The 14,939-nt window shown below is 39.8% G+C and overlaps 1 protein-coding gene and 1 pseudogene across 1 annotated transcript in view; both read left to right on the forward strand.

The window, feature by feature from the left end:
• TRPM3 (transient receptor potential cation channel subfamily M member 3) overlaps positions 1–14,939 on the forward strand; it is a 497,295-nt gene that overhangs the window by 159,948 nt on the left and 322,408 nt on the right. The window lies entirely within an intron of this gene.
• On the forward strand, positions 1,145–2,293 carry LOC118629940 (annotated as a pseudogene).

The raw sequence follows: 14,939 nt of genomic DNA on the forward strand, positions 1-14,939 counted from the left end.
TTTGGAATGTGGGGCTCCCAAAGAGGGCAAGTCAAGGGCTGTGTTTATTATTATCATCATCATTAGTGTTCTATTATTGCATTAAATTATAATAAGCATGTATGAAAACTCAGGGTATGGGGCATTAGAGAGACACTATATTGAGAGAAACATGCATAAACAAATAGTGACTACACAGTAAAATAAGGCACTTGTACATAAAAATTGCTATGAGAGTATTTGTATTTCAAGAGAGAGACCTGCAGTGAATTTGTACTTGTGTTTGCCACCTTTAAAGAGTCCCTCACCCACACAGAAAACCGAACAGACCACGAAGAGTAGCAGCCTGCATTTTTGAATCTGTTTCCCATGCTTGGAGTCACTGGCGTAAGGTCGTAGCCAAGTGGTAATCAGGGAGAGATCCCAAGAAGAAGGTGACCTCAAGTCAGTGGTCTCCTGCCACCTGATGTACTTCTGTACTTCGCCTGGAAGTCACGAGGCTCCATGTCTACTTAGGTGTCTCATGCGTGCAGTCTTATTTTCTCATTCTTAAACCCTCTTCCCTGTGCACCCAGAGAACAACCCTGGGGAAGGGAGTTCTAAAGACAAAGCACAATCTTTTTATATAACATTCAGGACAGAGGCACATGCTTGGCAAGAGCGCTAAGGAACTGGGGTGGGGGAGGGGACTTTTCTATTCAAGTCTGTTTCCTAAATGTAAAAAGTTCTGCCTCTTCTTACTAATTATATTTATCTAAACACCACAGATGAGATGAAGTTTGGGGAAATTGGAGGAAAGGTGAGCAGGCCAGCTGCTTTAAAGACTTGGGGCAGAGTTACTTGAATCATTGCAAGATTCAGAAAAACTGCGGGGAATGAGTATTTATTGACCAACTGTGAGTCAGGCACGCTGCTAAATAATTTAAATACCTGTTCCATTTGCCATACTCTTCAAAACTAAGTGTGAGTTTCACAGCTGTGAAAACTAAGAATTTGCAAGATGTCAGCCCAAAACATCATCGTCCCACTACCACTGAGTGGCAGAGCTGGAATTCAGCCCTTTGACCCCAGAGCACTTTCCACCCCAACGGTCAGAACACCTGGGCAGGTGGTGACATGTAGTCGATGCTTCATCTGTGCTTATTATGTCTAAACGGAACAGATCATGTGTTCTGCTCCTAAGTTGGCTTTGTCACTGCGTGTATACACGAGTGTTGTTGAAAGCATTTGCATTAAAAATAAAACTTCGATCCTGACTCACTGCTCCTCGCCTTGGGAACATGGGCAGGAGGCAGGTGACATGGAAGACAGGCAGCTTTCCGACTCGGATTCCAACATGAGCTCACACCCGGTGACAGGCCGCTGTGGTACGACAGCAGTAGGTGAGGACGGTGCAGAGAGGCCCTGGCAGGGCACTGCCGCAGCCTGTGCACCGGTATCACATTATCCATCTGTTCAAAGTGTGGACTCGATGAGAGAGTATTTTCCATTCCGATGACGGCAGCTTTCTTTGCAAACACAATGGCAGAAATGATTTAAATGCCCTTCCCAAATAGAGCCTTTCAGTTTGGCCAGAGCAGCCAGAAACCGCCTTGCTGGAGGGAATAAGGTGAACAACACTTGGGTGCGGTGCTGCAGGAGCAGAATCGGGATGAATGAAGATAAAGGAACTGGGCAGCCGCTGACCTTGGTATCCTGGAGACAGGAGGCGCTATTGACCAAAGCAGACAATGCGAGACCTACAGTTATTTGCTAAGAAACTTAAGAGGGAGTTTCATGAACATAAAAGAATTAGGCGAAGAGCTATGTGGTGGCAAGAAAAACGGGCTCAAAGGAAGAGGGAAATGGGCAAGGTCACCTCAAGTGGAAATGACCTGTCAAAGACAGACTCGGGGACAGACTAGAAAGGAACTAGAAAGGCCGGAATGCGCTCACAGAGGACCATTCTCAGGAGAAAGTGGCTGATGCAATTTCTTTCAGGTTGCAGGATTCAAAGAAAAATCTGATAGCCCAAGTAATGATCTAACTGGGAGCAAAAGGCAATTGAACTTCTGATGGAAATTGCTCAATTTGAACGATGCGGTGGCCTTTTATAATGAATGGCAGCCGAGAAGAACACCAGGTGGAGTTTTCCTGAATCTCCTGAAAAAATATCCTAGTGTCAGTGAGGAACAAATTAAGGACATTTTCTGCTTTGAAAATCAAAACAAGGATGAAAATAAGGAAGCTGCTAGGAAGAGGAGAACACGCTGTTGGGGGGGGGACAAAAGAAGCTATTAAAAATCTACATTTTCAAGATGATGATGCAGTGTGAGAAACTATTGCAAGTGACCGGAAGGAGGCCCTGGCCTCTTGACAAATCACAGGAAGCATGTGCAGAAACAGAGCTGATGCAGAGGACGCCGCTAAGGTTGGTCATCCTTATGCTTTGGACATTTTGAGAAATAAACCTTTCCAAAATAACATTGTAATAAAACACTTCTACCAAAAAAAAATATGGAACTTCAAAATTTAGAAAAATTGTTAATGTAAGAAGTAAAACATTAAATTGTTCACTTAGCCCTGGCCAGTTTGGATCAGCGGTTAAAGCGTCGGCCTGCAGTCCAGAGAGACCCGGGTTCAGTTCCCTCTAAGGGCATGTACCTTGGTTGCAGTTTGTCCCCGGCCCTGGTTGGGTTGTGCGGGTGGCGACCACTGGATGTGTCCCTTTCACGTCGATGTTTCTCTCTCTTTCTCTTCCTCTCTCTCCCTCCTGCTCTATCTGAACAAAGAATGGAAAAATGTCCTCCGGTGAGGATAAAAAAAAATATGTTCCCTTATTTAGGTGTGAAATGCATATCAGTACATGGATATACATCTATATCTTTAGTCAAAACTAAGTGTCTACAGATTTTCAATACCTCTATCATTGCTTTAAGTGCTTAGTAATCTATTTGCCTTGCTAACCTATTGCAATTTACATATTTTCTCTTATTTGTTTCTATTTAAAATATACTACCCTTAGGTGGAAATGTTGAATTAATAGAAAGCAGTGCCTTTTGAGGTTTAAATGTGCATTTCTCTTAGTAGAGTCTTGGCTGTATTTATTTTCATCATTAAAAAAAAAAAAAAAAAAGATTAATCCCAAGAGCTTTCCACATTCTTCATTTACTCATATATGAAGTATAGCCTGTGGTCTGTTACTCTCAACATTGCCCAGTTCCTTTGTCTTCATTCTGAAAAGCATATCTTTGAGTAAGCAAACATTTATGTTCCTCTGATTCTTAGTTGGGTACCCTTCAAATTACCCTGCCAAAGAGTTCAATTTAAATCCTGGGAGTCCCTCTGATAGGAAAACTCATTTAGTAGATATTATGCCACTGACTAATTGGTATTGTCCATAGATAGATTGTCAGAGATAATGATATATTTTCATTCCCATTACTATTATACTTTTCCAGTATACCAAATATATTAGATGCCAAATAACAATCATAGAGCTGCCCCTACAATGATCTTGCACTTACCCATTGGTTTTATTATATTAATTTGAATAATGAGATTCAAAGCACTGACAAAGACTTGGATTCTGTTCACAGAAAAGAACCATGGTGACTCAGAGGTAATGGGGCTTATCCCATAGAAAATGTTCCCAGATCAGGGAACTTGTATGCAGACAGTTGCCATCTTACTCGATGAGATAGTAGCAGGCTGCCAGACATCCTGGAAAAGTAATGGTCAAAAATCTTGAGTTTTAGCCCAGCCAGTGTGGCTCAGTGGTTGAGCGTCGACCCATGCACCAAGAGGTTGCCAGTTTGATTCCTGGTCAGGGCACTTACCCAGGTTGTGGGCCAGATCCCCAGGGGGGCATGCAGGAGGCAGCCTGATCGATGTTGTCTCTCATCAATGTTTCTATCTCTCTCTCCTTTTCCTTCTTCTTTCTCTAAAAATCAATAAAGAAAAAAAAAATCTTGAATTTTAATCCTAGCACACTCCCCGATTTTCTATGTGGCCTCAAATAAATTATTTAACCTCTCTGGCTCTCGAGTTTCCCATCTATAAAATAGAAAAATCCAATGCCATATCATTCGAGTTGTAATGTGAAGATCAAGTGGGACGATATCTATAAGCATGAATTTAAAAGTATTAAGAACTAGAGATGTTAAATGTTACTGCAATTATCATTATACAGCCATGTGGGATAGTGGAGAAATCTGAAGATAGGAGCGTGAAGTATAAATAAAAATAATTGGATGAGACAAGGGAACTAAATAAGGCTAAAAAATAATCCTGTCTTTCTGTAATCTCTTCTCTAACACAGAAGCAGCCTCCAAAAAGCTTACCCCACCCTAGCTTTTTAAAAAGTTGTGTTAGCTAAAGGCAGAGGGGTGTTGCATAGGTAAAAGAGGAATGTGTTTGTCACTTGTTTTCAGTCACTTGAAGCACTTCAAACAGAGAATCAGAGGCTGACATAAGTGTTGGAAGTGCTGCAGAAGTAAAGGTCAGGGGAGAAATCACTGCTGGTTTTCAGTAACTCTGGAGGTACAGGAATCACAGAAAAGCTATTGATCTTGTCTGCAACCTCCAAGTGACTCACAGGTGCTTAACCTCGAAAGCAGGTGGCCACATCTTCCATAGGCACCTGTCAGTGCTCACCGGGCTGCTCCTCTTCTGCGCTCATATTTCCTGCAAGCAGTTCCCATTAGAACAATTGCTGTTGGAACCTCGCTGGCAAGGGATCCCAGGAAGTGGAGTCCAGGCTTGTCCCCAAGGATGAGGAGTGATATATAGTTGACAAGAGACAAGCTGACGCACTACTGCCCTTCAGAACCATTTCTTTAATAGCACTTGGGTGACAAGACTAATGTTACAAACCCAAGGTCCGGAAGGTTAAATCCGAGATATCTGAGAGTGGGAAATAGGACTTGATTCCTATACTCTCACTGTTTCCACAGTTCAAAGATTCCAGTGATTAAGAGTTGCAACGTTAATTTAATAAGACCTTTAAAGAAACATAAAAGATACGTGTCAAATATAAGACTTGCCTCCAAATCACTGTGGATAATAATGTAAATAATGTAAAGATTAATCTTAAGAAAATACGATGTTTCCACAATTTAGGGGGTTCTAGTGGAAGGAAGTTGGAAATCCTCATTCCTTCTCAAATACCTCTGCACCAGCTATTTTTAACTGGTGTGCTGCAAGAAATTTTAAAACATGCAAGAGCTGACTATTTAGTCAGGGACATTGGCCTCTTTCCCTTAGACTGTCAAATAAAAAATGACAATAGCCAACACAACAACAGTCATCTGGTGTAAATGAATCAAATTATACCTATTTTTTGTCAGATCAGCAAAAAAATACATATTTTTGGGTGTGCTCCAGAATTTCAGTGATTAGTGTATGTGTGCCCTGAGATGAAAAAGGTTGAAAATTGCTGCTCTACACATTTATATGTGATCCTTTAAAAGAACTTAGTCAAAATCAAGGATTTCACTCTACCACCAAAGAGGCCTGGTAGACATACTTAAGGATATATTGGTCACTGAGTTGTAGGCGTGATGGACTGTTTCACTGTCCACAGCAGAGAAGAGAAGGGGAAGAGGGACCTTCACAGTCTCTCACTTTCCATGGACTTCTTTATAATATACTAGGCAGGAGCCCCTAATTTTCTGTTTGCTTTGGTTTCCTCTGCTTTCTCCTACCCTTTGCCCCCAGAGTGAAGGTGGTTCACTTCCTCCTGGAAGAATTGTAATGGTCTATCTGTATTTCTTTTTGGGGATGCTATTTCTTCAGGGATGTTCCTGATGTCCTGGCCTCAGAAGACCTGTGCAAGGCTTAATCTGTAGAAGGCATTGCGGAAAATGTTGTTTCCTCAAACTTTCTCTTCGAGCTCTCGGGCTGGCCCCAGATAAGAGCTGAGATCTGAGATTAGGGTTTGAGCACAGTGGCCCCTCAGTTGGCTTGGGCTCTTGATCTTTTCAATCTACCTTTTCTAAGCCATAAGTTTCCACCTGAGGCCCCTCCCAGTTCACTGGAGAGTTCTGCATTGGAGTTTAGGAGTTCTATGTACAAATTTCCTGTGATACTTGATGAGGAGCAATGGCCAAATTATGACCTAAGTTCTTGGGTTCTTAGTCAGATTCTGTAGTCATCTGACTTTGTTTTGAATAATGCCATTATTATTGCCTACAAAATAATTTCTTAAAAAAAATAGCATATAATCAGTGTTGAGCAATTAGCATATGTTGCCTCTTTTTAGGAGTAATCGCCAAGGAAAAGACAATGTGATCAATCACTGGATGGAACTGCAGTTTACCCACATAGAGAAGAATGGAGCAAGACCAGCCTCAGTAGTAGGTGTCAGTCACCCATGGCCAGCGGCCACATTGGCCAACATGCATCCCCTTTGTGCCCCAGAACAAAGGACCACCCCTCCCTACAAGGGACAGATATGGCAGTGGAGCTGGCCACTTGCCATATGACACAAACACTTCAGCAGAACAAAGGAGTTCACATGGAGCCTGACACAAAGACATTCCCACACAAGGTTATAGCCATCACCAGCCATGAGCACTTTTACTTTTTTTTTTTTTTAATAAGAAAGTACTCTGGCCCAAGGCCCATTCTTATGCTGCTGAGAGAGGGTTGAAAAACTGCATAAATAATCAGGATTCTCAAAAAAATATATTTCCTCGTTTCTGAAGACAGTATTATTGTATGTGCTCATGAGAAAACATTTAAACATGCTTGACAATGTCACAGATTATGCTAAAAATGATATTGTATACTTGCTTTAACTGAGTTAGGCTTTGGGGCTTCATATGTGTGTGTGTTTTGTTTTCTTTTGTTTTGAGACTAGAATAAGATTACCTACAGTAATCATCTACAGGACTGATGGGTTTATTCTGCAGTAGGTCTCACCTTGGAGGAATGTCTGCAGACACCCTCCCTCAGTCATGGATGCTAACATGTCAGCATCCTGTCAGAGCCGAACCTGGTTAGATGACCCTGAAAAGTGAAATCACTTTGAAACAGAAGGACATTACATGACACAGTCTCAGGAAAACTCCTCACCATAAGAAAATAAAAGAGAATATTTGGGGGTATATCATAGACCTTGTCTGTATTTGTGCTATGTCGTTTCTGTTGAGTAGCAATGAGGCACAAAACATTTTGGGTCCTACCACTATGGACCACCATTTAAATTTTGCCAATATACTCTCTTAACCAGAAAAGAAACACCTGTTTTTGAGGTTGTTTCCATGTTTTCTGAGTCAGCAGAGAAATCATTTCTCCAGCGTTGGCATATTTGCAGAAAAAGTGGTCTGAATGTTTTACCACGTGTCACTCCCTTGTACAACGATTCCTTCAATGACTCGCCCTTCTTTTCTGGATAAATTTGTTCACATGGCTCTACTAGGCCTCTTAGCACCTGGTTCCAGACTCACCTCCCAGTGATCTACCACAGGCTTTCGTCATTACGGCCTCAGAGAACTGATGTCATTTCCCCCGACACACATGCTCACTTGCTAACCCCTCAGTCTGGCTTTAGCTCTTTCCCTTCCCCCTCCCTCCCATAGTCAGTCTTCCAGGTGAATTTCTACTTAACCTTAAAGAGAATAGACTTTAAGCATCTCCCAAAATTGGCCATGTCTTATTCATCTTCAAATTACTGGTGCCTCTCAGGAAGCTGATACATGAGAGGAGCTCAAAACAACTAACAGTCAGTGTGCCTGAAATGAGCTTTATCATTGTACATCTTCCTTATTATGTGTATCCTAATGTTGAATCTTCTGCTTATGCAATGTGAGCAATCATTAGAAATTGCTCATTTAATGTCTGTGACATCTCACTAGCAAGTGTCTTTTTGGCCACTACCAATGTTCCTATTAAGACCTATATTATGAATTTCACACAAAAAAATATGTCCTAACATACCATTTTAAAATTCAACATCATTGCAGTTGTAGGAGCATGACTATCCCCCTGAGTTTGGGCTGTAAGATGAGCAATAAACATTTGCTGCTAAAGAAAAATATCCTTTCACTAGTGCTACAAGTACATTCAATATTATAGTCTTAGTTGAAAGATAGTAAACAAATCATTTAAGGAAGGAATTTAGGCTCATTGATGGTTAGGAGAATGGCATTTTTCACGGCACTGCGTTTGTTTTCTGGAAGTAGAACCCAGCCTTCTTGGATCCTGGGTACCTGGGAGCCCCCTAACCTTGAGCAGGTTGGTCTGCCCCAGAAGAGCTATTTTCAAGACAGAGTCACCCTTAGGGTTTAGAATAAGGCTTTGTTGAACTGATCAGAAATTCCAGAAGGCTGAAATGAAGTAAAACAAGTTATGTTTATTAATTGGTTGGTTTGTTTAAATAGAATTTCATTCTCATTATCAAAATACTTGTCATGTAGAACAGGGACAGAAAGCAGGGAAAGAACAAGCAGACCTTCCAGAAGAAATTCCTTTAGCTCTGCAAAATTTATAGTTTCCTAAAAGTTACTTCAAAGACACAAGAACAGACCGTAACAGAAATATTATCAATAAGCTTCACCGACCCTGAGTTATGTAAACAATAATACTTATGTTCTGTCTTGTTTCTGAAATTCTAAAAAGGTTATAATGGTACTATATGCCTGATTTATACTGTGTTTAGTGAGGAAGAGCTAGAAATATAATGGAATCAAATTAAACTGAATGTTGTACCTATTTTTTTCTTGATCTTTTACATGCATAATGTATATGTTGACATTTATAATAAGCTCCTCTAATCCATAATTTGATTACTTCAGGATAACAGAATTCTGTCACTGTACTACTTTGTTAATTACTTTGGTCATATGGTGTGCAGATTTAGAATTATTTATATGGAAATGAAAACTGCTCAAGTTTATAATTATTTGTTGACATTCTACATACCCATTCACTGAAATATAGTTATTCATTAAACATCTACTAAGGCCAAATCCTGAAATACAAATCTACCAATTATTTCCCACAAGTTAAGTTGGTTGAATTAGAATATTTTCTTATATACTAAAGGAAACCTTGAAGACTGAATAATTGAAGAACAAATTAAATAAAACAGCAAGGTAGATAGGCTTCAAGAAAAGACTTTGATGCAGGAGAGAGGTTGGATAAGACTTAACAAGCCTTTTCAAATTCTTAATTTCAGTGAATTCATAGGTCACGATGTTAGTCTTCTCCTCTTCTCTTCATTGTGGTTAATTCCATTTGCCTGGTAACCTGACTGCCCATGAAGTGTGGAGTGACCTCCATTCTCATTGCCTCAACTCGAATTATCTTGTTCCTTGAAAAGGTTGCATTTTCCTGAAGGGTTCCCAGGCAATCCATGTAATTCTAGGTGGTCTCGAATTTATTCTCAACCCCCTTCCTTTTCCTGCTGTTCTACTGTGAGTACTCAATTAATATGCTGTCCAAATCCACAAAAGTATTGTGGAGGTTTGCCTATCTATTTTTGATAAATCAAGTAAAAAATTGTATTATAGCCATTTGAAAAATAATACAGTAAACTTGTGACAGCTCTTTATTAAGAGCAAATAAAGACTTCTGTGAAAGGTTTTTGGGGGCCATAAATCATGTTTTGCTGTGAGTTTAAATGCATGTGTACTGTGGCATCACTAAAAAAGAAAACCATTTTGCTACTTAGATACTTTTTAAGTTGTTTAAATAAGACAGCTGTAGAGGGTTTTGTTTGAAATTACAATACCATATAGACTTTGCCATCTCATCTTAAGAGAAAGTCATGACTATATAAGGAACCTTTCAAATCTATTTTTCTCTTCAGATCTAGTAAACAAGGTATGAACATCTTACCAGTCATGCCAAAGTGAATTGCTTTAGTATTCTTCAAAACTGCCGTGTCAAATGAATATTTGAGGAGCTTCCAAGTTTCATATGGACTCTGTAACAGAAATCAGGTTTGCCCTGTGACTCAGTCCTAGCTTGTCAAGCAGTGATTCCCATGTCTCAGATGCAGGAGGTGGTTCCTCCACCAGAAATAAAAGAATGTTGAATTTCTCCCACAGACTTGTATCATTCTTTTTAATAACTCATTTGAATGCACACCTCATTATTATCGTATATCTTCTTAAAATCCCTTCATTGGCTCCCCATTCGTTGTCTTCAGGATTAAATTCAAATCCCCTGACATGGCAGAGAAGTCTTTCCAGGAACTCAGGCTCTCCAACATCTCCTGGCTCACTTCCTCTGTCTACGGGAAGCTGCAGCCCTATGGAAGTGCCCATTGCTCTCCACACTCATCGGGCTGTCCACCCACAACTACATCTACTTAGAGAGGGAGAGAGAAATACAAACATTGATGAGAGAGAACATCGATTGGCTACTTCCTGCATGGCCCCCACTGAATATTTGGCCCACAACTTGGGCCTGTGCCCTGACCGGGAATTGAACTGGCGACCTCTTGGTGCATGGGTCAACATTCAACCACAGAGCCATACCGGCCGGGCATGGGGCCTCTTTTGACAGTGATATGTACCTATTACTTTTCTGTTTATCTCAACTGGATTGTAAGCTGTTTATAGGGAGAGGTGTCATTACATTTATCACTATGTTCCTAGTGCCTACAATAGTGCTCAGCCCATGGATATGATGAACTAAAGAACTTACATGCATGTGTGCATGACCAATGAACATAGACAACAATGCTAGGGGGTCAGGGGGAAGCGGGATGGGGAGGAGGGTGTCTGGGGGGAAAAAGGAGAAACATCTGTAACAAAAATAAATTAATAAAAATTGGAAGAAGACAAAAAAAAGAAAGCATTTTTTAATGTTGAATGAAACAGTGGAGGGGACTAGTCATGAAAAAACATGACCTTAGGTACTGCCACTCTATTCTGCATACATATGCTTTCTGTAAAAATATGCTTTGGACTCACTTCACTGGAAGATTTAAAAATGGAAACACAAACATGTATTTTTATAAAAGGGAACTCACTTTATTAGTTTATCTGACTATAAAAATAATACAGGCTAGCCCTGGCTGGTTTGGCTCACTGGTTAGAGTGTCGGCCTGCAGTCCAGAGAGACCCGGGTTTGGTTCCCGCTAAGGGCATGTACCTCAGTTGCAATTTGTCCCCAGCCCTGGCTGGGTCATGCGGGTGGCAACCACTGGATGTGTCCCTTTCACGTCGATGTTTCTCTCTCTCTCTCTCTCTTTCTCTCCCCACGCCCCACTCTATCTGAGCAAAAAATGGAAAAATGTCCTCAGGTGAGGATAAAAAAATAATAATAATACAGGCTAATTGTTGAAATGCAATGCAAATAATACAGGAAAATTAAAATCATCATTCAGATATAACCACCACTAAACCTCTCTATTATATTCTGTCCTTCTCATGTAAGACTTTTAAAAGATGTTAGACATACTATTTGTATAGTTGTATAACCTACATTTTAGATTCCACAATAGCCAGCTTTCTCAGTCAACAAATATAGATGATAATGACAATAGCACTTCATAGGCAAAAGCCCTTTTCCAAGTCCTTTACATATATTAATTTATGTAAATCTTAAAACAGACCTCTGTGTTATTGTGTAATTTGCTACTGAACCTCAGTATGAGCCTAGGCAGTTTTGCTCTGAAATCTGTGTTCAGAACTAGACTTTACTACCATCCATTTTCAATCTTATTTCTAATGGACGCACAGTTTTAAATGGTGAGCATGAGTCTCAATTCATTTAACAATCCCCTGATGGTTAAGACATACAGGCTATTTCCCAGCGTTTCGGCGCGATAAGCAATGCCACGGTGAGGAGCTCTGTGCCATCGCTTGGCGCAGTTGTCCTGTTCTTGTGTTACAATAAGTCCCCATTTTCAACTTGCTCTTTTCTTCCCTTTGATGCTGTGCTGCTGCTACCTGTGCTTCTTGTCAGTTCTGCAAAGTCAGAAAGCCCTTCCCGGACCACTCTACGTAGCTGGAGCCCCACCTTTGTCCTTCACGTCCCTGCATGTACTGTATTTCCTTCAAAGCTCTAAAGTTCTGGTAAAATACACACTGATAGGCTTCCTCTTTATTGCCACCTCCTTCACCCCTGGCCTGTGAGCTCTGCGAATCCATAGATTATGTCTATTTTATAGATCACAATTTCCCTAGGGCTCAGCCTATAGTAGGTATTTAATTACTAATTGAATGAACAAATAAATTTAAGTATAATTGCTGAGTCAAGGAGAAGTGATGAAAATGTAAGCTGAGGACATTACACTTTCCCCCCTAACAATACAATGTAGAGAAAAATTCCAGAATCAGCAAAACAGTAGGCCTGCCTGTAGTAATAATATAATATGATCAAACCTTTGGAGCTAAAAAAAAAAAAAAAAAAAAAAAAAAGCATCTTCCTAACATCAGTTACCACTCTTGGCAACAGGACACATGGTTTAATAGTTCAGGAAAATCTGTGTCCATGTGGTTCCAGGTCCAATGTGCTGAGAGTACACCAGGAGCAAAGAATACTTTTGGGGCCGGCCACCTGCAGTGAATAGTGTGTTACCCTCCAAAAACATGACAGTCATCCAAGGGTACTTTGTTTATGAAGCTTAATGTGTCAATAGAGAGAAAGCTAAGGAGAGGTGAGAATAGGGCTAATGCCTAGAGTTAGAACCATTAAAGTATATTTTGTTTTCCGCAATGTTCAGATGGGCACAGGTGATTCAAAGTGCATCTTCCTACTCAACTTTCCCAAACTAAAATATAAATTATTTTTTAAAATTTATATTTGAGAAGGGTCCTTAAGGAAGAGATTTCTTTCAGATCCGGGAGAAGAAAAACTGTGCATTTTGAACATAAGCCAAGAAGATATATTGATTAGCTGAAACTCTTTTTATGCGAATGAAGGGAAGCTTAGTGTTCTACCTAAAAAGCAAGAAAAAAATTAGCTTTTGAGGCTGAGAATAAAAATTTGTATCCTGAATGATAAAAATGCAACTGTTTATACATTCAAGTTATGGTAAGGGATGTGGTGGTATTCCTGTGTACTCGTGAGTATAAAGAAAAATAGGAACAACTTATGTGTTTTACAAGTGATATGTCTTATAATTAGCAACTTTTCCTACATAGTTTTGCTGCAAAAAGTTTTGGAGGAAGTGCAGAAAACAGGTGCATCTGTATTCGTGAACAGTGAAAATAAAGCTTAAAACTCACCACAACCATTGTTTTCCCATATAAAATACTCACGGACTTTCTGTGTTGTCATTATTCTCACACATACACCCAGCCTTCTTCCCCGCACTCCCACCCGGCTCAGTTTCTGATCTAAACGCCGGGAAAAGACCTCGCAGTCACTGTAAATGGTGTCACGGAGCCTCCAGAAGTAGGTCAGCTTTCTTCATTGTCTTCCCCTCCCCCTCCTCTGAGCTCTGAGCTGGGCTGCTGAGCCAAGATAAATTTTTAATCTCACTTTGAATGGCAACTGAAGAAAGAACAAAAATGTTCTTCATGGAAGACCCCCTTTGTCCCCTCCATCACCAAAGGTAATTCTGTAAAGTACAAAAGAAAAACGTGAATACAAAATAAAAATAGTAAGTACCTTTGGTTTCTAAATTAGGACTTACAATTCCATGAAAAGTTTTGGAGGAAGGCAGTTTGTTTGTGGGGGTTTTTTGTTTTGTTTTGTTTTTTAAAGCACGGATATATATAGAGAGAGGGCAGAAGGCTTTGACCTAGAAAAATCTTGGTGTTACTTTACTGAAGAAGATATCCAAAGCCCAATAAACGGGTTCAGTTTCATTAATTGTCAAGGAAATGCACAGTAAAACCACAGTGAAATATCACTATCCTTCAAACAGATACAGTAAAAAAAAAAGACAAAGAAATGGAATTCCCATACTCTACCAATGAGAGCGTTTTTTGTACATCTGTTTTCTATTTTATACTATATTCTAAAGCCGACTGTATTCATAACTGATGAGCCAGAAATTCCGCTTGTAGGTATATAAAAATAAAAATGAGTATACATATTCAGCAAACAGTGTTGGCTGAATGTTTATAGCAATACTATTGGTAAAAGCTTAAATCTAGAAACTATTCGGATGCCTATCAATGGTACATTGGACATATAAACTGTAGTAAATTTACAAATGAAATACTATACAGCAGTGAGAATAAAGGATTTTTATCTACACACAGCAACATGAATACATCTCATAGATATAATGTTGAGTGGAAGAGGCCAGATAGAAAAAGTTCTAGATTGTGTGATTCCTTTTATATAAATTACAAAAACAGGAAATGCTATTCTATCACTAGAAGTCAGACTTTTCAGAGGGGGTAAGGATATGACTGGAAGGGAGTCTGAGGGGAGCTTTTAGGTACTGGTAAAATTCTGTTTCATTGTCTGGATGCTGGTTACATGAGTGTGTTCAGTGTGTGAAAATCCATCAAGATATACATATATATATGCACACACACATACACATACACATACATATACATATATATACATATACATATATATACACACACTTACATATACATGTGTGTGTGTGTGTGTGTGTGTGTGTTTTATAGGTTTAAAAATTCTGGTTCGCCCTATCACTGTGTATCTTTATCTATGATTAGTATCCACTCTATTCCAGTATTCTGAGTCATTTGTGAGGTAGTAATTAATTTAATCATCATGAAAATGCTAAAAGATACTTATAATTATTCTCATCCCTGCTGTACAGAGGAGGAAACGGATGCATGGAGATGTATGAAGTTGCCCGAGGTCCCAGGGCTGGTGGTTGGAGCTGGGTTTCTGACTCATCCTGCCTCTGTGGATTCAGTGTCCTTATCGCACTACTGGGCTGCTCGCCTAGGGACTTACCTTCTGTGAACTACCGTTTTCCCTCTTCTAAAATCAGGATAATAAGACATCAGGGGGTGCCCTAAGATTAAATGATACAAAATATGGCAGCTGTCTAGCTCACAAGGTACTTACCTATGCTGACTAAAAGC

This window comes from Molossus molossus, unplaced genomic scaffold (genome assembly GCF_014108415.1).
Source record: "Molossus molossus isolate mMolMol1 unplaced genomic scaffold, mMolMol1.p scaffold_m16_p_14, whole genome shotgun sequence".
Taxonomy (NCBI): Eukaryota; Metazoa; Chordata; class Mammalia; order Chiroptera; family Molossidae; genus Molossus; species Molossus molossus.